The following is a 24693-nucleotide window of genomic DNA, read 5'->3' as shown; positions in this document are numbered from 1 at the left end:
TTCCTCTTCTTTCGTCTAGTGCTTCATTTACTATTCTACATCATCCCTTTTTCCTCCTTCTCCTACTCCTCCTCATCCTCCTCATCTTCCTCTTCTTTCTCTTCTGCTACCACTACCTTCTCTTATCACCTTCTCCTCCTCCTCCTCCTTCTCCTCCGTTACCTCTAATAAGTATACCTCTATGTGATCCTTCGTCTCCATCATCCCTACATTCCCTCTCATCCTTATCCTCCTTCTCCTTGTCCTCGTCTTCATCCTCTCTCATCCACCATCACCACCACCACCGTCACCTCCCCCTGAAAGTCCAAGGCGTGACCCCGAAACTACCTCGCGGCTGCACCAACTCCACAAATACCATCAAAGTCGGCTTAAAGTTAATATAAAGAGCCAACAAATGGAGTGGCGTGATCCAGGGGGGCGGTATCGGCGTGGCGGTGGCGGTGGTGGTGGTGGTGGTGTACGAGACTGTCATAAACCACACAAGGTCTTGGGGAGGTGGTGCCAACTCAGCAATGGGGGGAGGAAGGAGGGAGGCAGAGAGAGAGAGAGAGAGAGAGAGAGAGAGAGAGAGAGAGAGAGAGAGAGAGAGAGAGAGAGAGAGAGAGAGAGAGAGAGAGAGAGAGAGAATTATATAGGCCTACGGTGTGTGGGTCTGTCTGTGGGTGTTGTGGGAGTTAAAACAGGAAATAATGGATGATTAGATTGACATGATAAATAGATAGACGGATAGACTGAAAAAGAAAGATTAGAATACAGTTGCCCTTTTATGCAATTTTCTTTTTCCTTGTTATTCCTTTGTGTCTCTGTATCTAGATTCGTTTACTAAAACAGCTGAACAAACAACAAGAACACAGATGTATCAGGCACATCACACTGAAAACCAATCCAGAAAACAGCATAAAACAACACAACACAACACAACACAACACAACACACACACACACACACACACACACACACACACACACACACAACCCAACACCCCCCTCCCCACACACATACACAAACATCACTTTCTAATCACGTCTTTCGAGATGATAGCGATAAGGAGTGACAACGCCGCTACTATTGCCATCACCGCCTCCTCCTCCTCCTCCTGCTAGCACTTTTTCAACCCACGTGTTTACCCGCCTAGCTGATATGATAATGAAAGAGTCTCCGTCCTCAGTCCTCCGTCAGAAACAGGCTATTATTGGTGTGGGTGGTTATTTCCCCGTCTCTTATCTCCCCTCTCTTCACCGGCCCACGCTGAGTACTCTATGACGCAACACTTACAGATCGATAACGTATGAATAAAGTTGCGCATCCGTGTTACCGCACATCGCAAGGGAAGGAGTGGGAGGAAGAGTGACGGGAGCTGTAATTTAGTAAGGGAAGGAGTGGGAGCATAAAGAATTGAGTTATGAGGGGAGGAAAGGGGATAAGAAGGCGCAAGTAGTGAAGGAAGGAGGGGTGATGTGGAGTAAGTTGTGAGATGAGTGGACATGAGTGGAATTGTAAAGGCTGGATGGGGAACAAGAAGGAAAGAGCTATACAGAAAGGAGGGAGATAATCGGGAGTCATGAAGGAATGGGAAGTAATGAGAGGGAAAGTTTTTTTTTTTTTTTTACGACAAAGGAGACAAATCAAGGGCACAAAAAAGGAAACAATGATATAAAAAAAAAAGGCCGCTACTCGCTGCTCCCAAAAAGAATCCAAAAATGGAGCAGGAAAAGGAGGGAGGTGTGAGAGGAGAAGAAGGGGATAAAGGAAAAAAAAAGGACAAAAGGAGAGAGTCGCAACGGAATAAGTGGGAATGAAAGAGTGAATGGTGAAAGTGAATGAATGGGAAGGAAGCGTTGATGGAAGGATGAGGAATGAGAAGGTGTGAGGTGTGAGAAGACGAGGGGGTATAGGAGGCTGAGAGGGAGGGTTTAGGGGAGGTTAGTGGAGGGGTTGCAGAATGATGTCAGAGCTCATTTAAGTGGGTCATAAAAGGTTACAGGTCTAAGAATGTGATGTGGGAAGCCTTGCTGAAGATCACGTATGTTTAGTTTTTAGTAGCTCCGAAATTAGGTCTGGTGCTGTTTACTTTTTCTTTTATATTCGCGTTTATATTCGTGTTTACTGAGTAGGACGATAAACATGCAAACTTTCAAACACACACAAAAAAAAACCAGACAAACGCAGAAAATATACACACACAAATACACAGACAAACACAAACAAATATAAACACACACACACACACATATACAGACACACCTTCCCCACCCACACACACACACACACACACACACACACACACACACAAATGAGTCACGCACATTACATTACCTCACACGTTACACAGGTATGATAACTGCCGTAGCTTCGCACCGACAAACATTTTTACATCGTTGTCAAGGTCAGCGGAAGGTGTGTGTGTGTGTGTGTGTGTGTGTGTGTGTGTGTGTGTGTGTGTACATGCAGCGCCGAGACACTTTTTTTTCTTTTTTGGAGCAGTCATAAGTAGAGGTCTTTCCCCCAGGCTAACGTTGTAATCTCAAGAAAACACTGTATTTACCTACACTCAGGAAAACGGGTAGGCGTGACGGTATACTAAAATGGTAAAGGTTTGGTAGTGTTAAAAAGAGGAAGATTTGCCCCACGTAAGCGTTGAAGGAACCACAAGGAACCTGACTGAGTTGGTAAAGACACGTGATGAGAAGCGTGGAGAATTGTGAGGGAAGAAAAGTAATGAAATTAGACGTTGCACTAAAATGGCAAAGCTTTGTAAGTGCTAAAAGGAGAAAGAATTACCCCACGGAAGCGTTGAAGAAACCACAAGAAGGAAGAATGAGATGGTAAGGACACGTGATGGGAAGAGAGGAGGACTATGAAGGATGACTATTGAAGTACATGGTATGAGGAAGAGAGGGAGACCGAGGAGGAGGTAGATGGATTGAGTAAGGAAAGTAACGACAAACAAAAACATTGAGGAGGATAAAGAAAGGAGAAAGAGAGGGTGACCGAGAAAGAAGTGGATGTATTGTGCAAAGAAAGACATGAGGAAACACAACAATGAACAAAGAGGAGATAACAAACAAACTAATCACAGTGGAGGAGGATCCTTCACCACAGCGACCTCATTTAACTTTAGATAATAATGCTGAGAAGGAGAGGGCAATTATTTACACATTCGAGTTAGTAGCACATGGCCAACACTCTGCTTTACTTTATTTACGAGGTCAATGATTTTTCTTTAGGTGCAACGTTATATATGCCACAAACAAATTACAAGAGCCATTACATAAATTACACCTGAGGGTCATGCGAGATCGATGTCACGTTTCAAGTCACTGTTGCTCTCTCTCTCTCTCTCTCTCTCTCTCTCTCTCTCTCTCTCCCCCCCCCCCATGCAAGCATAGTCAGTCATCGAGGCAGCATGGCGTGAATTGTAACAGAGTATCAAGTGTAAATTTTGTGAAACGCTTCGAACCACTTTTCTGCTCCCCTATCGAGGTCAACTCATCGATGTCGTCAGCCGCGTCGCAACAGTGTCAAACAAGAGAGAGAGAAGTGAAGTGAATTTCGTGTAATGCTGCAAACCGCTATTTCCACTTTGCTTCCCCGCTCCGGTCGTCTGTCTGTCATCGATGCGCTCAGTTGAATTTAGAGTTGGAGTGTCGATGTAACTGTTTTCTGTTACGCTTAGAGAAACTATTAGGTTGGTATTCTCACACGCCTCCGCCTCTCACATCAACAATTTCCAAAGGCCGAAAAGAAGAGTAATCGGATTGTAATGAGTTTTTTTTCATGTTCACGGTAGAGGAGAAGGGCCAGACTACCCCTGCGACCATAAAATTACTCAATGGAAATCCCCCCAACTCCTACGAAAGCCTTGAGAAATGTGTGTGCTTGGGCGCCGAAATGTTTAAGAATATGATCCCTTAAAGGGCCATATTCTTACACATTTCGACGTCCCAGCACACACATTTGACTAGGCTTTCTTAGGAGCTTTGGTCATTTCTAGCGGTAACTTTATGACCCTTCTGGTAGTCTAACCTTTCTTCTGTGCTCTGAACCTATAAAAACACTCATTACAACCCGACTGATCTCCTTTTTAGCCTTTGGAAATAGCTGATGGGCGGGTTCGAAGCGTTTGACATACCAGCCTTAATATCTTCTCCCTATTCAGGTCATCCGTCATCGAAGCCGCGTCACAAACAGATCACCACCACCTTTTAACACTACCAGAAGTCGCAGGTAGTAAGTAGGTAGGTAGTGTGTGTAGGTACTCCCAGGTGGGTCGCTTCTCACCTCTCGGGACGGCGCCCACCCAATACATCGATCTCACCACCACCACCACCGCAACCACCAGGAACCGTCCTTTTACCCTCACTTTCCTGTCTCCTTATCGGTGGCTCACGGCGGCCTATTTACGTAACCGGAGCGACGTTCGGAGGGGAAATGGGACAGGAAAAGAAGGAAAAAACAGCGGCGTGATAAGAAAACTGGCTCCTCCGGGAAGCAAACAAGGTTATCAGGTGACATATGTTCCCCGCCCCACCTGACCCAGTGGCCTCCTGCAGCAGCCCTTTACCTCGCGCCCCTCCTCGCCTGACCTTGAGCGAGGGGCGGGAGAGGCGAGGGCGAGGGGCGGCGGCTTGTTGAAGGGGAAAGTAATGCGGTGGAAGGGAAGGGAGTGAGAGAGAGGAAGAGGAGAAGAGAGAGGGAGGAAGATAAACAGAGAGGGAGGAAGTGAGGGAGAGGACGAGAGGAAGTGCAAAGGGAGAGAAAGCTACGAAAAGAGGACAATAAAGGGGAGAGGATGTTAAAATGGAGATGGCAGAGGAAGAAAGATGAAAATAAAATAAAATGAGAAAAAGGATGTAAGAGAGAACAGCAAAGACGCGGAAGAAGAGAAAGAGAGTAGGAAAATATGGAGATAAGGAAACGAAGAGGAAGAGGGGGAGACAGACGAAAAAGGAAGAAAAAAGAGAGCGATGGGAAGAGAGACGGAGACAAAAACAAAGATAGGGAGAGACAGTAATGCCTTTCGTGGTTACATATATACCTTTTATCTCTCTTATTTAGACGACCATCTTTCCATACAAATCAATGAACCTCTTCCAGTATTAATCAGGATGACCTCTGCGGATATAACTTTCCAACGAGAGGGTTTTAAACGTCTATATAACTTTAACCTTTACTGCGGCGATGACAAATATAGCCGCACTAGCGCGTCCCCCCATCCCCCCAACATCCCTCCACACCACCACCACACACGGGATTGTCCAAGGGAAGGTCAGGGCTGGAGAGGACTTTGCTTTTCTTTTATATATATGATTTTAAGGCTAAGAGAACGTCAAGGTTACTTACTTCTTACCTTTATTAGCTTAGCAGGGCAGGTGTGTGGGGGGGGGGGGGGTGCTGTGTGTGGGGGAGTGCTGTGTGTGTGTGGGGGGGGGGGGGAGGGGGGGTGCGTGTGTGTGCGTGTGTGTGAAGGGTAACCGAATAAATTGTACGTATCATGCAACACGCTACTTAGTTCCGCCGTGTTATATATTTTTTATTTGCTACATACTTCCTGCGGCCTTTCATCTATGCAACACTGTATCATAATAACCAACCACTATATAGTTCACTGCCTTTCCCAACGTCCTCCACCTCTCTCTGTCTTAAATTGGTGGTGTACTCCATTCAAAGCTTCCCGGTAAAGGTTAAAATTTTCTCACTCCTTAGATCATTGTCTGTTGTGACTTTTATAGTTCTTGGATTGACATTCTTACTTCATTACACACTTCATCAAATAACACAATAGCAACGTCAAGAAATAAATAATACCGTAACGGCGCGTAACATATTGATACCTACTTCCGACTGGAGTGAAAGACCAGCAAGTTTTTTCGTGTGTGTGCAAGGTGTCTGGGACTGAAGCGGGTAAAAAAAAAAAAAAAAAAAAAAAAAATATGAGTCAGTATCCAATAAACTGACCGGCCCATATTTCCTCACCCCGCTGTGTAGCACGTCGGCCCTTGACCAAGGCGAACGTCTTTACGAGGAGGGGGAAAAAAATTTAAGACATGAATGAGAAGTTTTAGTTAGGCATTCGCGGTTGTACCAAAGACCCTGAAACGACACATGGACTAATATCACTTACCTTTGACATTTAGCACTGATGATGGTAGTAGTAGTAGTAGTAGTAGTAGTTGTAGTTGTAGTATTTGTTGTAGTTGTAGCAGTTGTAGTTGTAATAGTCGTAGTAAGTAACAGTAGTAGTTGTAGTGGAGAGGTGGGCTGGAGTGTCACATTAAGAGGTCAGTGTGGGTGGGTGTTAGAGGTGGGTGTTAGTCCATCGTACCTGCCCACACCTGCCGCCGGTCTACCGGTAGGGGGAGGAGAATATAATAATTAATAGAAGCGATATAAATCAATTACACTCGCGCCTCAATCACTGTCACGGGAGAACGGTTCATTGTGCCCAAAATACTACAGACAATTAAATGGATTTCGGATAATGAGTAATGACAATGACAGTTCAGGAAGCGTTGAAATATATTAATACGGAGGGTCGTTCGTTTGTGTGGAGGATGTGTTGATTTAATTACTGATGCTTCGACACGTAAAAAAAAAAAATATATATATATATATATATATATATATATATATATATATATATATATATATATATATATATATATATATATATATATATATATATATATATATATATATATATATATATATATATCGTGAAAAAATATCCCTCTGACAGATTGGACAGATGACACGTGTGACTGTAAGAGAGTGAAGCAAACAGATAAAAGAGCAGAGCCGGTGGATTTCGTAACCATCATCATGCTGCATAAAAACTCTTTCTTTACTCTCGAACGTTTTATCAGTTGAGTATTCACGTGCTTACGAGATAAGATTACGCTGACAAGGTGACGCAGCTGATATTCCCACAGCTCCCAGTATACACATAAATAAACAGCCAAATAAACATATATAGCAAATTTTCCACAACATTCAATATAAAATGAAAACAATGAACTAACATTCAAATACACAAAAAAGTTACGGAAAAGATTAACTCGTACGATTTCCACATTGTGATTGCCTGGATATAAAACCAGTCCACCCACTTCACCCTGACAGGAAAATGACACTGCAGGTAACATTATGATCCGTAGGTAACATTATGATCTGTAGCTAACATTATGATCTGTAGGTAACATTATAATCTGTAGGTAACATTATAATCTGTAGGTAACATTATAATCTGTAGCTAACATTATAATCTGTAGGTAACATTATAATCTGTAGGTAACATTATGATCTGTAGGTAACATTATGATCTGTAGGTAACATTATGATCTGTAGGTAACATTATAATCTGTAGGTAACATTATGATCTGTAGGTAACATTATGATCTGTAGGTAACATTATAATCTGTAGGTAACATTATAATCTGTAGGTAACATTATGATCTGTAGGTAACATTATGATCTGTAGGTAACATTATAATCTGTAGGTAACATTATAATCTGTAGGTAACATTATGATCTGTAGGTAACATTATGATCTGTAGGTAACATTATGATCTGTAGGTAACATTATGATCTGTAGGTAACATTATAATCTGTAGGTAACATTATGATCTGTAGGTAACATTATAATCTGTAGGTAACATTATAATCTGTAGGTAACATTATGATCTGAAGGTAACATTATAATCTGTAGGTAACATTATGATCTGTAGGTAACATTATGAGGCCCAAGGTAAAGGTGTTTTGTTGAATGTTTATATAACGTGCCAGAGTCAAGCAATCAAGCAACATATCAAAAAAGAAGAAAAAAAACAAGATCGTGGCCAGGTAAAGGTATCAGAATGCACATAATTATAACGTTCACGAGACAGGCTTGAGAGGAATGTATGAAGCGAGAGAGAGAGACAAAAACAAAGATCGTGGCAGTGTAAAGATATATATAACAATGCGGCGATAACGTCCATGACAAGCCTGCGCGGACCTACAAAGCGACGAAGAGAAAAACAAAGATCGTGGCCATCAAGTTTCGTTCCCATTGTTGTTAATAGTAACTGTATGAACGCGTGGTGGCCTTGAGACGTCAGAGAGAGGGCGGGTATCATGCGTGTGAGGGGCGAGGGGCGGAACACGGGCGGCCTGTTATCGTGGGTGAGCTATGGAGTGGAACCGCTTTCCTTGGCTACCACAGTGTTATTACAGGGGCAAGGAACGGATGTGGAGTAAACTTTTAGCTTATAGAGTGGTGTGATGTTATTTGACTGTTTGGGTGAGAGAGGGAGTAAGTACCTTTTCTTCTACATGTCCGGCGTGAAATATTAGCGTAATGTTTTTTTTTATTATTATATATTTTAGTGACATGCTATTTCGCTGTTTAGTCTGTGAGGTTGGGAGTAATAACTTTTTTGTCTATATATAGTTTGGGGCTGATGTTTTCTTTTTTTTTTTTTTTTTTCCTTTTTACTTGCATATGTAGGTGTGGTAGTTAATAACGTAGAGAGCAAGAACCAATCTCTCTCTTTTTTTTTTTTTTTACTTTTCTCTCTGTGTGGCGTAGAGTTGTTGTTAGTATTATCTGTATTTCTTCTCCTTCAGTTCTTCTATATCTATGTCTCAGTGTTCATGAGGAGTGATGCCTCTTCGTCGTGTACCCCAACAATCGCTCACGTTATCGATAGACTTTTATTGTTATTTATCTTTCTGTGTTGAATCGCTGAAGTGGACTGTTTGTACTTTTTTTTCTACTGTAACCTGTTTTGATAGCACTGGCAGTGGGATGGAGTGGGGAATGATGCTTATTATTATTGTTGTTAATTTTCATGTACGTTCTTTTTTTTTTTAATATCGTTATCGCTATTACTACTGAGACGGTGGGAGTCATCCGTCCAGAGAAATATCAAACATACAAAAAAAAAATGACAGTCACGAGATTAAAAAAAAAGGTGTTCCAATTATGCATTTGATAACCATTGTTTCATCTAATCTCGTTGCCCAGTCACTTCCATCACCACAACTGTTTACACGAAGCTCCCGCCTGTTCAAGCGGTGGTCAGGGGTCTGCAGGTTTATAGGCCATCAGTAGACATCCAAGGACGTTTCACGGGACTGAAAATTGATTGATTGGGGTAATGCAATCATGGCGCTGCAACACGACTAATCATAAAACGTTTTCTTTAATTCTAATATAAATTTTAAACGTTTAATTCAATACATTTTTTTTCATAATATTGATAGAACAACAAAATATAAAAACACTCAATCTTCAGGTGGTGCAGCAAGGTTAATAATAATAATGAGTACGTGTAATGAGTGAAAACAAATGTCTGGTTAAAATAAAGAAGTCTAATAGAGTATGATACAAAAAGTTACTTCCTGTTACCGCCGATCAGAGAGACAATACCGCTGATCAGAGAGACAAAGAGAGGGTGAGAGAGACACAGAGAGAGAGAGAGTCACTTCCTAATTTCCTCATGATATTAAAATGAAAAAAACATGGCTAACATCACACTCACTCCTCTGGTGGCATAGCAAAATTAAATAAATGAAAAGGAATGTGGAATGAGTGATAAGTGTCTGGTTAAGGTTAAATGACTAATAAAAAGTGATAAAAGAAGTTGCTCCCTAATTTCCCCTCTGAAGGCAGGACACACAGCGACACTCAAGGCCAATTATTACCTGCCCAGCCCACGCCAGGAAGGTGACCATAATATCACCACCAGCCTCTGCATACCACGGCGGAACGGGAGACAGAGATAACGCCACTCCACTACCACCTCCTCAACCACACCTTCTCTTCTTTCTCTCTTCACTTCTTTCTCCTCCTATTACTACTGCTGCTATCCCCTCTCTTTCCCCATTATTCTTTCCTTCTCCTCCTCCTCCTCCTCCTCCTTCTCCTCCTCTTCTTTCTCTCTCCTCCCCCTCCTCCTCCTACTCACTACTACAATCTCTTCTTTCCCCATTATTCTCTCCTTCTTCTCCTTCTTCTCCCCCCTCCGTCTCCTCCTCCTCCTCCTCCTCCTGATCGGTCAACGTACGTCAGTGTTGAGACAAGATCAAGTTTTTTGCCATACAGCAGCAAATACACACACACACACACACACACACACACACACACACACACACACACATACACACACGCCCCTTGCACACCCTAATAATGATACGGTGCACATAGACTGGCTGCCTCAACGGTACAAGTGTTCGCAAAGGGCCGGTAATGATAGGGAGTGGAAATTTTATAAGGCAATACTACGCACAAATATCAGTAACAGTAGCCTCGCAATAATACGCAAAAAATCAAAGAGTTAAACCTGAGGAGCATATCCGCGGCTGTAAATGTCAAGTTGAATCAGGTAATATTAATAAGGGACGCATACCTGACTGGAGCTTGTGGTGGCTTTACTATAAAAAACGGGAAGCTACACGCATACACCTCACCGCTAAATTTATACACTTGAGCAGAAATCTAAGAGTGTGTGACAGTATACAAGCGATGCATTAAGGTAAAGCTAGGTGCATATAGGCTGTAGCTGCGCGTGGCTCCGGTGCTCATCCCCGTCTCATATCGGCCTTTCATTGCGGTATTTATATATGTGTTCAACGTTACAAATATAATAAAAATAAATATGTTAAGAATTGATGCGTGTAAATGAAGCAAAAACTAACATGCTTTTAGATCTTACATTTAGATAATTATAATATAGTGTAACAGTTTAAACGGTCGAGGAAGTAATTTCTCCACTTCGTTAATAAGCAGTAATAAAACAAGGGCAAACGAGACGAGTGCAGTTACTTGCCAAAAGGGTAGAAATATATCATGATAAAGCTCGTTTGATTAGAGATAATAACTCGACCTAAATACACAGATAATAATGTATGCACGGCCTCAGTGGAGCAAGCAACGTGGTCTACTTGTTACATCAAAGGGAGGAAAAACAGAATCAAGATGGTGCTGAGTGTGTGAGTGAGATTTAACTATATACACTAAATAGATTATGACAACGAGCACACACAGTAAATCAAGTAACACGGCAATTATCACAACAAAGGAGCGATAACACATCAGACCCGTGGTGAGTGAATGCGAGACTTAACATAATAATAACTCAACAATGATTATCGCAAAAGGAGAGAAAACACATCAGGCCCATGGTGAGTGAGTGAAGGCAAGACTTGGCATAATGGTAACTTAATAATCATGGCAACAAAGGAAAGATTACACCAGACCAGGCCGATGATCAGTGAGTAAATAGAAAACTTAGCATATAAAGTGACAACGAAAAGATAAAGAATAACAACATGCGCTAAAGTGAAAGTGTGCTTCTATATGCTTAACGAAGGAGAGCATGAATGTCAGCCTAACGTATTAAAGCACCACAGAGGCATATAGACAAGGCTCGAATAACCTTGATAAAGCCTTTCCTATTGGTCCAAGAGTGCAATAGTTATGGCTGCATGTGTCACGATTTTTTACATACATAGCGCGGGAGACAGTCCAAGGGCACGCCACGTATATCAGGTGGGTATTCTTAGATGCCTCCGACTCTCGCATCAATTATTTCAACAGGCCAAAATAAAAAGATGTTAAATGCGTTCTCATGAGTGCTTTTCACGTTCATATTACAGAAGCTTCGACAAACTACCACCAGGGTCATAAAACTACCCACCATGGAAAGACCCACCACTCCTACGAAAGCCTTGTTGGATACGTGTACTTGGGCTCAGAAATGTTTAAGAATATGGGCATTAGCATCATTGGGACCGAGACAAGGAGGGGAGGAGGAACGTATATAGCGAGATAAAGGGCCGCTTTCACAGTCATTTTGTTTGTTTTGCTCGTTACCAATGGAGGCGATAACCGCTATAGTATTTCCACGTAAAACTGGCCGATGGGGTAGTTGCGGCTGCGGGGTTAGCCTGGCCCCGCACCTTACCACACACTCTCAACACCTCTCGCTTCCTCTGCAGCCGCACGACCCAGTTTCACGTGGAAAACTATAACGTCGATTTCCGCCATTGGTAACGATCAAAACAAACAAAGTGACTGTGAAAGCGGCCCAAAGTCGTCCACTAGTGCATGAGTTGAGCCGTCACGCAGCATGTCACAATAAGATCCTGAATACAAGACAAGCGACCTCGTGCACAATCTCCCGTGACCTCATTGTGAAGCACCCTCCCGCACGCTAGGATGCTGCTTCTATTTCTTGTCAAGTGTTGTGTTCGCTCGTCTGTGTATTTGTGCCTCCGTCAGTTTATGTGGATGTTTCTGTGTCTGGGTACGTGTGTATGTGTCAGTCTGTTTATTTCTTTGGTTGTCTCCCTGTTTGTCAGTCTTTCTTTTGGTCTGTGTCTGGGTGAGGGAAGTAGCGTGTGACAGTTTTGTTCTGACAATGGACTCGACTTGGCTATCACGACCTACATATTTCGTGATAGGAGGGAACTGTTACTACTACTACTACTACACACACACACACACACACACACACACACACACACACACACACACACACACACACACATACACACACACGGCTGAGAATGTGAATGGACGAGGAACCGCTTTTGACATTGCCTTCCTTGTTGGGGACCATAAAAAAAAAGAGAAGGGTCAGTTTAAGCCTCCACTAACCATCAATAATAAGAATGTCCTTTACCGAGTCCTAAATACCGAGTCCTATTCCCTCTCCTGTGTACCCAACTTCCCTCCTCTTCTTCCTTCTCGTCTTCCTTCCTATACCTTTCCTCCATATCCTTATCTAACCGACCCGGCACTACCCCACTATGACCATACCTTACCCTACCTTACCCTACCCAAACCAACCATTTTTTTCGCTTCCCTCTCCCTCTCTTCCTGTACTGATCTCCCTTTCCACAGGCCTCTCATCCCTGACCATTACTACGCCAAACACACACACAAAAAAGGAGCTAAGTATATATTAAAAAAAAGAAAAACTGTCCCTACCCAGCCCTTCTGTCCCTGCTGACCGCCCACCACCACCACCACCAGGATGATCAAGGTGGTGGTGGTGGTCGAGGTGGCGGGTGTCATTCAAGGCGAGTTTTTGTAGGTGTTAAGGCTCGTTCAGACCCAACAAGACCCCGACCGCGGCTACCCACAAGAAGCCTTATACTGGTGGTGGTGGTGGACAGGATGGAGGGTGATGGTCAAGGGGTGTGTCTCTGCAGAGAAAGGGGGAGATGGGGGAATGGAGAGGGAAGGAAGAGGATGGGAAAGAGGGAGGGAGAGAGAGAGAATGAGGCGATGGTTGGAATGATGGAAAAATGAGAGAAAGAGATGAGGAAAGAAAGGCAGTATGTAAACAGAATCGCACAAATATTTAGAAAGTTCTGAAGAGGTAAACAAACGTAAGAGGCAAGTTGATGTAACAAAAAAAGTCTCAAAGTGCAAGCGAATCATGCAACGTTGAAAGACAGACAAAGAAGCTGCAGGACAAGATCAATTATGTAAAAGGCAGAGACGGATGTTCGATGATTGAAAACAAATGGTGGACGTAGATACGAGGAATTCGAGGATAAAATGCCACTCTTTGAAATGACATCCTGATCAGTGCGACAAGAGCTCAATCAAATCATATCATATCACAAAAACTCGAAAGGCTAGCATAGAAAATTAATATGTTCACGGAAATCTGATGATGACGGTCACGGTGGTGGCGTTGGGCATGTGTGGTGCTGATGGATGAGGTGGTGGTGGTGTGTGTGTGTGTGGGGGGGGGGGTGGTAGTGGTGGTGGTGGTGCTGAATCATTACCCTGGATGAGCAACATATATTTTTAGACTATTGAATGGTTACCCACGAGAGAGAGAGAGAGAGAGAGAGAGAGAGAGAGAGAGAGAGAGAGAGAGAGAGAAAAATAAGGTCAGATTTGATAACAATTGTGCGAGTCTGGATTTTATACTGATAAGTGAGACCGCAGCTCCTCCTCTTCTTTTATCAAACTCCACGTGAGAATGACAGAAAATTCTTTATCACGAGCAGTATAGCAGTACATAGCAGTAATAGTAGCAGTAGTATGTGTAACAGTAGTAGTAGTAGTAGTAGTAGTAGTAGTAGTAGAAGTAGTAGTAGTAGAAGTAGTTGTAGTAGAAGTATTAGTATTATTATTATTAGTAGTAGTAGTAGTAGCAAGTTATAAACATCAATATTAATAACAATAGAAATAATAACTGACAAGGCGGGATTGACAGAGGAAACCGACAAAATTTCACGATGTAATATGAGAAATAAATCCAGAGATAAAAAGAAAAACTCATTAATATCTGAACCGTAATCATAAAAAAAACTTGCAGAACATCCTCGTTTACACAACTTGCAACATTAATGCATCACTTAACCTTCTCCTCCTCCTCCTCCTTCTCCTCTCCTCTTCTGTTCCCTCGAGGGTGAAAAATAATAATTACTACTCATTAGCTTGTATTAATGGTAATGATATACGTTAAAGAAGCAACCACTCTCCTCCTCCTCCTCCTCCTCCTCCTCACCTGACCTCACCTACCATCGGCACACCTGTTTCACCGTACATAATTAATCGCCTTGGAAGAGTAATAATAATACCGCCTCGATTCTTATGCTTATTAAAAAGTAAAGCGAGTGACCTTCCCAAAACTATAATATCGAGGTGAAAGATTCTCTCTCTCTCTCTCTCTCTCTCTCTCTCTCTCTCTCTCTCTCTCTCTCTCTCTCTCTCTCTCTCCACCCCCCCATTGCTCCGCCCCGCCCCGTCGGCCACGCACATATCCAATAAATTAACGAAATACCTACCATAGCGGGCCGGGCAGCGACCACCCAGCGGCCTCGTCTCCCGCCGCGGCCCCGTCAGGCTGGGGGAGGGGCGGCAGATGCGACCCGATAAGGCGCGCGGCGAGAGAAGGGGTGGACTAAAGCGGTGGACGGGGGTTATATTGAAGGGGCGCGCCCGATAGGTACAAATTATAATGAAGGGCCACCAGAGGGCATGGGGGGCGGTGGGGGCAGAAGATATATTGCATAAGACACCGTGGCGAGAAGTTATTGAGAACGTTTTGTATGGGATGGATGTTACTGGAGTCTTGTTATGTTGTATGTCGCCATTAAAAAGAAGTGGTTAAGAGTGTTACGTGTATATATTTTGTATAGGACGATTAATATTGGAGTCTCTTATTATGTTGCAAGTCACAATAAAAAAGTGATTATGAATGCTGAGATTGTATACAAGTGATAAGCCGAGATTTTTATTTTTTATTTGGGGCGGTTACAAACGGATTACTGAGGATTGATATTTATGTACCAAAAGATGAAGAGAGGAAACACGGGAGCATGTTCGATATAAAAATTGTCTGTTACTGTCTTGTTTTTCATATTAATATATCACTTTTAAATATTTTTCCTCTTATTTCCGTCTATACATTTTTCTAATAATATCTCTTGATGCTCTTTCACGGATCTCAATAATAATAACCACACTCCATGAAGCCAAGTGATTGAGTGTTCTGAGTGTGTGCGACTGATAAGCTCTGAATCTTTTAAAGGCCACCTGAATGCGACTGTTACTGTTTAATGCACCGACTCATGATTATTAACAAGACAGCGAAGAGTATCACTAAATATATTATTAGTCAAGGATTAAGAGCAAGGAGTGAACAGGTGACGCATATGTGAAGAAAGACTGATTAAAGAAAAAGGGGGATTACGTGAAACAAAGGATGTGGAGAGAGATTCATGGATAAGAGATGGAGAAGGGAACAGAGAGAAGATAAATTGACAAAGATGAAGATAAAATGTCAAAGATGCAATGTGACAGTAGCTTCGAATCTTCTTCAGCTGTTCCTCCTCCTCCTCCTCCTCCTCCACCTCGCTATTGTAATCTGGCTGCGTCTCGAGAGGGTAGAATCACACTCCCAACGCGCTGCAGCTGTTCAACCTTTGTCAAGCTGATGTAGGTCACCGCGACACACAAATCCTGATACAATGTGCTTCTTAAATAATAATACCCTGACAGACACCCGCTATGATCTTTAACGTCCTTCCTATGTGTGTGTAGGTGTTGTACCATGGTCTTAAATATGAAAAAATGAAGAATACCTGTTGCCCATCCTTGCATATACCCCTTGCCTTCTTGCCCCGATGTTCTCCCTCCTTTCCCGTACCTTCCTGTCCTTTCCCTCTCTCCCACGCCCCTTTCCTGCCCACCTTCAGTCTTCTTCTCGTCCTCGCGTTCCCTCCCATCCCTTGTCCTTCCGCTCCTCGCTCAGGTCGCCCCTATCCTTCACCCTCGTTCCTTCACAAGTCCTTTCCCATCCCTCATCCTCCGCTTTGTCCGTCACCTTTGTCCTGCATCCTCGCTCCTTTAAGTCCTGTACTCTTTCCTTCACTTTTTTCCTTCTTTTTATAGTTTCCTTCCTTCCTTCTCCTTTCCTCATTTTTTTCATTCCTTCCTCTCTCATTTCCTTTTTGTTTCCTTTTCTTTCGCCCTTCCTCCTCTCTCTTCCTTCTCCCCCTTCTCGTTTCTTCCCTTTTCCTCTCCTCTTTTCCAACCTTCTCTTCTCCCTCCCTTCCTTCTTTTCTCTCTCTACTTCCTTCCTCCCTTTCCCCAATCTCTCCATCGTTCCAATCTTTCTCTTCCTTCCCTCCCTTGTTTTCTTCCCTTTTCCTTTCCTCTCCCTCCTCTTTTCCCTCCCTTCCCTTCCCTCCTCTCTCTCTACTTCCTTCCTCCATTTCCCCCATTCTCCCGGCCACTCCTATCCTTCACCCTCGATCCTTCCAACTCCTTTCCTGTCCCTCATTCCCCTCTCCCCGTCGTCCCTATCCTTCACCCCTTCAACTTCTTTACCATCCCTTCCCACCCCCTCTCCTCGTCACCCACGCCCTCCATCACCCACTATCGCCCCGCTGTCAGTTCCTACGTATAATTTCAATCGCGTCGGGCAACAGGTTCCCCGTTATCTTGCAATTACCATAATGACCAGCCGACGGAAGGGAGGGAGTGCAGCCTCACCCCTAAACGTCGCCATTAGCTTCACTGCCATCTCCACCACCACCACCATCACCACCACTACCCTGACCCTGATTCTCAACCACTACCTCCACCATCATGACCAGCTGCATTACCATCGCCTTTGTCGCCATCTTTCTTCCCACCATCAACATCCCCTTTCCTATCAACCACTACAAGCACAAATAGATGTTCTTATCTCTGTTCTTATCCACTTTTCCCACACGCCCATCTTGCAGAACTCACAGTAAACTCAAACTAGACAAAAGTAATAAAAACACACACAAATATTTTTTTTCACCTCATGTCCTTATATCTTTCCAAACCACTTCTTCTGACACGCCCATCTTGAAGCACTTACAACAAATTCAAATCAGACAAACTTAAAAAAAGCACTACCACCAATACCTTTTTTTCCCCACTTCATGTTCTTGTCTCTCGCATACACTCCTTCCACCACGCCCATCTTGAAGCACTTACAATAAACAACCCAGAGACAAGCTATAAGCAAAACTACATCGTGTTCTTCTGCAGCGTCCAGGTCGTACATCCACAAGACAGCATCATAGGGCGGTAACGCATTAGACACAGAAGGGATCAATAAACAACGAGGGACCCAGAAAGGCGCTTCAGGGACGCCGCCGCAAAAACTATATACTACCCCCGCTGGCGAGAGATCGACGGCCTTAACAAGAGGGTGTTCCGTAAAAATTGAACGGCTGTCGTGTGTTGTCTCCAGACCCAATCGGTGAGGGACAGGGAAAATGAGATGAAATTTGCCGTAGTGTAATAATAAGCGAGTCTAATGGAAGGCAGAAGTAAGGAAACTGATAAAAAGGGTGCTGTTCTAATCGAGGAAGAAAATAAATAAAGGATGAACAGACACACCAACAAAGTAGCAAAAAAAAATAGCTACAAGATGATATTTGCTATAGCGTCTGATCGAAGAAAGAAATGGAGATTGATAAATAATGGTTGCTGCTTTGTTTTAGTATACACATATTCTAACCAGGGAGGAAAATAAATTAATGAAAAGGTGCATCAACGAAGTAGTCAGAGAAAAAAAAAGTTATGAGATGAAAATTGCTTTTGTGTAATAATAAGCGGGTACAATAGAAGAAAGAAATTAAAGTTGATAAAGAATTGTTGTTGTGTCTTAGTAAATACATATTTTAATGGAAGCGGAAAATAAATAGCTGAAGAAAAGACGCACCAACAAAGTAATGATAAAGAAAAAAAAAGCAATGTAAAGTTTATTATTGGAAGATCGCAATCAGAGAAGAAAAAATAAACAGAGATGAGGAGGACGAAGAAACGGTACATCAACAAACCAATAACTAGAAAATAAAATAAACATACAAGAACTCCATTATAAAAGATCAAACCAAACTAATAACTTGTGTAGGAAATAAACACACAACAAACATTTCATTATAAGAGAACAAGCACACACCTCCATATACACGCACAGAAGACCCAAACAGATCAACGCAACACCCACTTGGTACCAGCACAATAATGAAGGGACAACGCCACTAATATATAACCGACGCCAGCAAAAGAAGACATAGGGACAGAGAAGGAGGCGCAGAGAGGTAGGGGGACTTCCCGACAATCAAAGTGCAAGGTAGATAAAAACAATAAAACTCACTTTTTTCCTGAACAAAACAGGTACTGCGAGTGATGAAGGGAGGGAGAGGAAGGGCTAAGGTAAAAAAAAAAAGGAGGCTGCGGTGCGTTTTGAGAGGTACAAAATAGAAATATAGAATATAGAATGAAAGACAGAAGTAAAGAGTGAAGCAGAGAGCATAACAGTAAAAGAGAAAGTGGACGAAGAATCAAACAAAACAAACACCTATGCATAGGGTGAAAATAGAAGAAATAAATAAAAATACAGAATAATAAAGACAGAAAAAGAAGCAAAGAGCATAACACAACACATGGAAACAAATAAACACATAATGAGAAACTTGTGTATAAAAGAAAAGAAAAGAAAAGAAAAAAAAAGAGAGAAAGAGGAAAATAACAAAGACAGCATAAAAAAAACAATAAGTAACTCATTTGCATAAAATAAAGTAAATATATATATATATATATATATATATATATATATATATATATATTTATATATATATATATTATATAATATATATATATTAGGCGGTGGCCGAAGTGATAGCGTACTGGACCCACATTCGCCGCGTGATGGACGACGCGGGTTCGAATCCTCACGCTACCACTCGGATTTTTCAGTCACCGCCGAGTGGCTTAAAACTACCCACATGCTGTCCTGAAGACCACCCATCAACCCGGACTCTAGAGGAAGCCGTCCAAGCGAATCAAGAACGAGTTCCGGGGGGCAGCATGAGCCAATGGAAGATGGCGCCACTATAAACACTCGCCTGCGCCAGAACGGGTTGGGCCGACCATCAGGCCCCACCTGGAAAAAGCCTTGGGCCGACCATCAGGCCCCACCGGGAAGATGCCTACCGGCGCAATAGGCAACACCGTACAAAAAAAAAAATATATATATATATATATATATATATATATATATATATATATATATATATATACATATATACATATATATATATATATATATATATATATATATATATATATATATATATATATATATATAAGAAAGGGGGAGGCAAGACATCGCTTCGGGCACCTTATGAAGAGTACAAGCGGTCAGGTATGAGGGTAGATAGGTAGGTAGGCAGGTGGGTATCTGCGGACAGGTAAGAGCAGGTAAGCAGCGAGCCCAACCCCCTGAGCGGCGCCCGTCCGTCCTGCCAGTGGGGGGCGGGGCGCCTGCTGTCAGAATACAAGGTAATTAGACCCTCGTAATTGTTGGCGGCGTGATTAGCGGAGATAACGAGTCCATCAGAGTCCCCGGGGAAGAGGTTTGCTTGGGTGGACGTGTTTATTTGGGTTATCTTTTTTTTTTCTTCGCTCTTTTTCTTCTTGATTCCCTAAGTATTTTTGTTAGTCAGTGTTTCTTTGTCTGTGTTTGTCTGTGATCGTGTTTGTCTGTGTGTTTGTCTGTGTTTGTCTGTGATCGTCTGTGTGTTTGTCTGTGTTTGTCTGTATATGTGTCTGTATTTGTGACCGTTTGTGCCTATGTCTGTCTCTCCCCTTGTCTGTCTGTGTCTGTCTGTCTCTTCCCTTCTCTCTCTCTCTCTCTCTCTCTCTCTCTCTCTCTCTCTCTCTCTCTCTCTCTCTCTCTCTCTCTCTCTCTCTCTCTCTCTCTCTCTCTCTCTCTCTCTCTCTCTCTCTCTCTCTCTCACACACACACACACACACACACACATACACACACACACACACACACACACACACACACTCTCTCTCTCCCTCTCCCCTCTCCTTCTCTCTCATTATACAGGTACAGCCCCTTCAGCACAAGCAACACACGAGCCGTCACACTGATTGCACACCCTTTCAGCCTCTTGACGTGAATACCAGAGTCATGCCTCGATATGCAAAGCAAGTGGGAATTATGCGCTACACTAATTGAAAACAAATTCGCATGCGATGATTGGCGATGCATAACGTAGAAATGAATAAATGACTAAGTAAATGACTGAATAGATATTGTGGGAAGCGAATGATTAGAAAAAAAGACGTGACATTTTAATGACTGAGGCGATGGTGGTGATTAGAGATTCTGAAAAAGTTAGAAAAAGTGATAATACAGATAGATGATAATAGGAGTGACAACTATGAGAGAAGGAAAGCTGATGAGGAGGAGGAGGCGGAGGAGGAGGAGGAGGAGGAGGAGGAAAACTGACACAGAGCGAGATGACCAATGTAATGTCAATATGAAATGTGTGTGTGTGTGTGTGTGTGTGTGTGTGTGTGTGTGTCATCACGGATGCTGCGGCTGCCGGATGTGGTGAGGGCAAACAGGTAATTTGTCTCGAGATGCCCCGAGGCTCAGAGGAGGATGTAAAGCAGGAGGAAAAAGAGAAGGAGGAGGAGGAGGAGGAGGAGGAGGAGAGGGCGACGGCATTCCAAGCGTAGAGAAAGAAGTCTTGGGACGTGGGTGGGCGTGAGAAAATTTACGGGGTAGTCCTAAGCATCCATCCGCTCTCTCCTATGTATGTAAATGTGAGACTAATCCTTCCATCCCTTGCCCTTTCTCCCTCATTCCGCTCTCTCCTTCCCTCCCTCTCTGAAGCTCTACATATCGCCACACACACCACCGGACCAATAGACCAATGAACGCCACCTGCACCATTAAAGAAGAGACGGAACATTCATTCGTAACCAGATTCCTCCGTCCGCAAACCACCAAACGAGATTGATTAAAGATACAAATCAAAATATACAAAACTCAACGACCAAGACATTCAATACAAAATAACCAGAAAATCACCTCCCATTCATGATGTCTCTGATTCTTCTATATTCACTGGAAAATGATACCTAAGCTAGTGAGAGATAGATAAGTAAAATGAACATGTGGATTGTTAGATAGTTAAATAGCAGAATTGACTGACAGAGAAAACCAAACAGACAGACACATACAAATATTTGCCAGATGAAAGAGAGGATGAACAGCGACTCGAGGGACGGAGAAGGAAGGAAGAAAGAAAGGAAGGAAGGAAGGAAAGAAGGAAGGAAGATAGGAAGAAAGGGCAGAGAAGGAAGGAAGATAGGAAGAAAGGACAGAGAAGGAAGAAGATGGGGAGAAGGAGGGGAAGGGAAGAGTTGGGGCCATAAACTGATGGGGCCCAACGAGAAAAACTTGCAGGAAGAGGATAAAAAGTTGCTGTAGTTGGTGATGCTGGAGGGGGGGAGCGGAGGAGGGTGAAGGAGTAGTAGAAGAGAAGACGGGGGTGGATGGTAGTAAGGTCCGGTAAGGAATAAGCGGATATAATGTTTTGGTGTATTATGAAAGAAATACAAGTCTTTTCTTTTTACGAACCCGAGTGAGTGATTTTCTCTCATAGCGACACCTACGGTTTCAACAGATACTACTGTTATTGCTGCCGCTGATGATGTCTTACCTGGAAAGAGAAAGTATTACCTGTTAAATACGTGTGTGTGTGTGTGTGTGTGTGTGTGTGTGTGTGTGTGTGTGTGTGTGTGTGTGTGTGTGTGTGTGTGTGTGTGCGATCGATGACACGTCTTAAACCGATGAATAACGGGAGAAAGCTGAAATGTTAACAATAAACTTGGACTACACCAAATTTTTCTACGCTAACTTCGTAGCAAGAGATTGAAATAGTCTCCCGCCTTCAGTGGTCCTGTGCAACACGACTGACAATCTCGAGAACCATTTCCATCGCTGAGGCAGACATTCCAAATCTTAGTAGTGAGTTATTTGATTTGACACAATTTCACTTATAAGGTTTAAGGACAGACCACGTAGTCAATCATAGGGCATTATGTGATCTGAATTTCTATGTACATCTCTCTCTCTCTCTCTCTCTCTCTCTCTCTCTCTCTCTCTCTCTCAACACCGAATCTCTTCCAAAATATCTCGTAATCTCTAGCAAACAAACAATGTAGCTCTTTGCAAGAGCAATGAGGTAAGAGGGAGAGAAAGAAAGATGTAAAAAGGGAGGGGGTAGGAAAGAATCAATTTCCCGCTTTCATTGTCGGCCGCCATCAACACAGCCATCTTCCCTTCACCATAACCCTCGCCCCTCTTCACATCTGACATTGTCCTCAGCACAACATTTCTCTCATCACCTGTATTTTCTTTTTGTTTGGGTTAAACTGTTGGTTTGGACGCAACCATCGGCGCCGCGAAAGCCCGTCCTGGTCCGGACCTGGCAGCCCCAAGGAGAGCACCGCCTCGACTCTGTAGTATGGGGACCCGTACACCACGAAGCCGTGCTGCTCCTCGGCCACCGAGCCACATCCGCCGCCACCACGACCACGGCGGCCCTCAACACGCCCTGGCCGTCCACGCCAGCAGCAGCAGGAGGGACTACGCCACCACCCTCCGCCGCGGACTGCACGACCCACCGCGGCGATCTGTGTGTGTGAATGTTCGTCCTGTCTTCATCGTCGTCTTTGTCAGACTCGCGGCCCCTCCCACCGTGTAGTCACCTGTATGTTCGTCATGTCTTCATCGTCGTCTTTGTCAGACTCGCGGCCCCTCCCACCGTGTAGTCAACTGTATGTTCGTCCTGTCTTCATCGTCGTCTTTGTCAGACTCGCGGCCCCTCCCACCGTGTAGTCACCTGTATGTTCGTCCTGTCTTCATCGTCGTCTTTGTCAGACTCGCGGCCCCTCCCACCGTGTAGTCACCTGTATGTTCGTCCTGTCTTCATCGTCGTCTTTGTCAGACTCGCGGCCCCTCCCACCGTGTAGTCACCTGTATGTTCGTCATGTCTTCATCGTCGTCTTTGTCCCGACTCGCGAGTTTGTCTGTCATCATGTGAATATGGGGCTGCTGCCCCCGCCGCCCCTGCCGACGGCCTCCCCCTTGGCAAGGGCGGTGTCCCCATCATCATCATCATCATCATGTGAATAAGGGGCTGCTGCCCCCGCCGCCCCTGCCGACGGCCTCCCCCTTGGCAAGGGCGGTGCCCCCATCATCATCATCATCATCATCATGTGAATATGGGGCTGCTGCCCCCGCCGCCCCTGCCGACGGCCTCCCCCTTGGCAAGGGCGGTGCCCCCATCATCATCATCATCATCATGTGAATATGGGGCTGCTGCCCCCGCCGCCCCTGCCGACGGCCTCCCCCTTGGCAAGGGCGGTGCCCCCATCATCATCATCATGTGAATATGGGGCTGCTGCCCCCGCCGCCCCTGCCGACGGCCTCCCCCTTGGCAAGGGCGGTGCCTCCATCATCATCATCATGTGAATATGGGGCTGCTGCCCCCGCCGCCCCTGCCGACGGCCTCCCCCTTGGCAAGGGCGGTGCCCCCATCATCATCATCATCATCATGTGAATATGGGGCTGCTGCCCCCGCCGCCCCTGCCGACGACCTCCCCCTTGGCAGGGGCGGTGCCCCCATCATCATCATCATCATCATGTGAATATGGGGCTGCTGCCCCCGCCGTCCCTGCCGACGCCCCGCTCCTCTGCAGGGGCGGTGCTCCCTGCACCATCATGTGAGCCTGTCCCTGGGTGTGGGGGTCTTTCCTCCCCCTCCCCCAGACCCAGAGGAGGCTCTCTTCCTCCAGTTACATTTCTCTTACTATACTAAACAGCCCGTAGCCCATTTTAATCTTTCCATAACTCTTGGTTTTCAATTATCGGTCTTTCGACAGAAATAAAATAAACAGATGCGTCTGTTAAGCTTTAGACATAGCCACAGGTACACACAGCTGTCTCTGGACACATGGCCAAACTCTTCCCTTGAGGACGCAGGGTCCTTGACGTCCGCGTGTTGGTTAAAGTCTTACATAATATATAACCAGCCCCCTTGTAATTTCTTTTTTTAAATATTCTAAACGATATTACGATCATCATCATCATCATAATTAGTAGCTGTACAGCATCTCTCTCTCTCTCTCTCTCTCTCTCTCTCTCTCTCTCTCTCTCTCTCTCTCTCTCTCTCTCGGTCTTTCAGTAAATCCGAACTCATGAAAGTGACACCCCTACATATTACAACTGTAACAAGAATATTGCTATAATAGTAGGATAAGTAGTAGTAATAATAGAAGTAGTAGTAGTAATAGTAGTAGTAGTAGTAGTAGTAGTAGTAGTA

The 24693-nt window shown here is 44.0% G+C and overlaps 1 long non-coding RNA gene across 8 annotated transcripts in view; it reads right to left on the bottom strand.

Moving 5' to 3' along the window:
* LOC126998879 (uncharacterized) overlaps positions 1-24185 on the bottom strand; it is a 40546-nt gene extending 16361 nt beyond the window's left edge. For 2 of the 8 annotated variants that reach the window (XR_007753049.1, XR_007753055.1), the window contains exons 1-2: positions 23969-24185; positions 23212-23798 (exon numbers count right to left, since the gene is read on the bottom strand). This is a non-coding gene — a long non-coding RNA (uncharacterized LOC126998879). Of the gene's footprint in view, positions 1-22704; positions 23799-23968 lie in introns of those variants that run through there. The other 6 variants (XR_007753050.1, XR_007753052.1, XR_007753053.1 and 3 more) reach the window with 6 other exon arrangements.
* Between the last annotated feature and the right edge of the window lie 508 nt (positions 24186-24693).

Source organism: Eriocheir sinensis, chromosome 15 (assembly GCF_024679095.1).
Source record: "Eriocheir sinensis breed Jianghai 21 chromosome 15, ASM2467909v1, whole genome shotgun sequence".
Taxonomy (NCBI): Eukaryota; Metazoa; Arthropoda; class Malacostraca; order Decapoda; family Varunidae; genus Eriocheir; species Eriocheir sinensis.
Note: the sequence above shows the minus strand (reverse complement) of the source record. Positions and strands in the feature narration are given on the sequence as shown.